Genomic DNA, 2,981 nt, shown 5'->3' on the forward strand with positions numbered 1-2,981 from the left:
GTGCAGAGGCAATCAACACCGCTTCCCAAGTTGCTAATTTTAAGTCAGAGCATCACAATGAGACACATCTGTATGGGCTATCTTGCTGCAAGCACTTTTGATGTGCTCAAACACGCCAGGGAAGCCAGAAGGGGGTGGCAGCCTAGCTGCTTATTTCAGGAGCCTGTCTCCACACGCAGGGCACCACACAAGTTCCGGCAGGAAGGTGGAAGGGAACCAAGACAGACCCCGGTGCTCCCGGAAGGGAGGCAGCACAGGATCAGGGTAAGGGACATACTGCTTTTTACTTACCTACTGTGGGCTCTGGGCACATCACCCCCTCTGGGCCTCCATTTCCTCACCTTCGTCTGCAGTGGAGCCGGTTCTGCAAGGCCAGCGCCTAGTGGGTCTCCCGCTTCTCCCTCTCTCCCAGTAGCAGACTAGATCCGTAGCTGATCTGGTGGTCCTCCTTCTGAGTTGTTGCCTGACATCCTGTCCCTGGGCGCTGCTGGTGATGGAGCTTTCCCTGTCCTTCAGGGCTAGCTCCCTCAGCTATAGCTCAACCACAAACCTGGAAAGTTCTTGAGGGTGGGGGGTGGGGGTGGGAGAGGGGTTCCTACTGTTCAAGCCCATGGTCTGGTCCAGTCTCTCCCAGCTTTGCAGCTTTGCCAACAGCCTCTCCTTCTCCATTTCCAGGTCAACCAGATATTCCTGTATCTTCTCCTGATGCTCCAGCCTCTGCTGCAGCACGTCCAGTTCTTCCTCTAGCAGCCCATGGGTCTCAGGCATCTCCAGAATGTGGGCGCTCTCTTCCCTCTCTGGTGCTTCAGCTCCCTTTCCAACTCGGGCAGCCTCCGCACACTTCCTGTTCTTCATAATCATCCCACTCCTGCAGGGGCAGCTTCTGCTCCAAGTCCTTTATTTTCTGCTCCTGGTCTGCCCTTACTTCTTGAGTGGCCTGGAGGTCCTGAATCTTATGATTAGCTTCCTGCCATGTGTGTGTTGCAAATCCAGCTGTTTCTTCAGCTCCTGTTTCACAGACTCCAAGCAGTTCACCTGCATCCTCTGTACTGCGTTCAGAAATCCTCTGCTTTGAGGCACTGACGGTCTTGGCAGCTTCTGCCAGGCAGTCTTTTTTCCGCTGCAGCTCCTTGCTGGCTGTGCCTAGGCTCCATTTACCTCCATTTGAGTCCTCCTGTGACTCTGCTCCACCTGCATCTTTCCCCCTCCACCCAAATGACCACGGTTGACTTGAGACTTCAAAGGGATCTGCTCTGCTTGATCGAACAACTGCATGCTCTGCTGGTACTGCATCTGCAGAGAGCCTTGAGCAGAGGTGGAAACATCTAGTCCAGATCCTCCCTCTACTCGCAGGGGCATGAAGTTGTTCAAAGACCTCAGGTGGGACAGGACAGTGGTGATTTCTCCCAGGTCTCCCAAAGTTACTTCCCTTCTCCCTTCCACTCTCCCTTCCTCTTTCCCTGATTTCCATTCTTGGTTCTTCCTTTTGTCAGTCCCATGAAAAGGGCTTCTAAGTGCTGATTAATTTTGGTTTCTTAATCTGGGTGCTGGTTGCATTTGTGAAAATTTATGAAAGTATAAAATTATCATTTGTAACTCTTCTCTGTAAAATGTTAATAGAATATTTTAAAATATTTTTAAAATCAGCTGTATTTTATCTATATTGAACATCCGAGCTTGACCTACTTTTTGTTATTAATTTTGCAATTCACTAACCTCTTCTTTATAACAAATATATTATTTCTGAAGGCCAAGCTCATGTTTCCTCATTCAGTTCAATGACTATTTATTCTCAAACATTATCCTTCTTATACTCCCACTATTGATTTGGTTGATATTTTTGTTGTTTTATTTTGTTGTTTTTACTGGAGCAAATCTATATGTGTTTATGGATTAACATTTGAAAATAGTTTTTGAAGTTATATTGCAAATTAAAAATGAAGTTCTCAGAAAATCACTACACTGTACATAAGACCATGTGAAAATCTTTAAAGGTGCTTTTAAAAGTTCCAGAGTGGAGGGGGGTGGGAGGGATGGGGTGGCTGGGTGATGGACATTGAGGAGGGTACATACTAGGGTGAGCATTGTGAATTGTGTAAGACTGATGAATCACAGACCTGTACCCCTGAAACAAATAATACATTAATAAAAATAAAGTTCCATGCATAAGAAAATATTATCAAAAAGGGACATTATGTAAATACAACAGCAAAAGTCCTGCTACATAGATAATGCAGCCAGTTCTAGCTATGTAGTCAGTGAGCACATAACAAGTACTTAACCAACTGTCAAGTCCATTCATTTGTCATCTTCTCCCTCTCTCCTCCCCTCTCCATCTTTTCTTCCTTTCTTCCTTCCTCGTTCTTTCTTCCATCCTTCCTTCCTTCCTTCTTTCCTTCCTTCCTTCCTTCCTTCCTTCCTTCCTTCCTTCCTTCCTTCCTTCCTTCCTTCCTTCCTTCCTTCCATCCATCCATCAAGTATAGGAACTAGAATCAGATTCAGGTTAGAAGTTTTTGGTAAGAATGCTTCATAGGTGGCTTTTGTACTTACATCAAAGGGTATCAATTAGCTAGTAGTCTTTGTTATTATGATGCTATTGTCTGTTGGTTATCATTGCCTAAATTAAGGATTTCATTAGGAGTTTGAAAAATGGTATTTTTTTCTATGATTTTTTTTCTTTGCTTCTTAGCAGCAATATTGCCATAGAGAGAAACATCTCCTCATTATTTATTTGGTTATCAGTGATATAGTTGTCAAGATAAATGTCTGATTATTTTATTTCATTCACAGTTTTAAACAAGTTAGTTCTAGATAATTTCCAAAAATGATGAATGGGAATTGAAAAAAAATATATTTTTGTATCTTGATAAACGCATGGAATTAGACATGTAATGCTTTAATAAATTGCAATGGTTATTCGTGTAAATGCTCAAATTTTTCCACTTGTGGGACAAATTTTGACTTGTGGGAGGCTTTTCAAG

General features: G+C 43.6%; 1 pseudogene; it reads right to left on the minus strand.

The window, feature by feature from the left end:
* Positions 1–337: 337 nt before the first annotated feature.
* LOC113925579 lies at positions 338–1,471 on the minus strand (annotated as a pseudogene).
* Between the last annotated feature and the right edge of the window lie 1,510 nt (positions 1,472–2,981).

This window comes from Zalophus californianus, chromosome 2 (assembly GCF_009762305.2).
Source record: "Zalophus californianus isolate mZalCal1 chromosome 2, mZalCal1.pri.v2, whole genome shotgun sequence".
NCBI lineage: Eukaryota > Metazoa > Chordata > Mammalia > Carnivora > Otariidae > Zalophus > Zalophus californianus.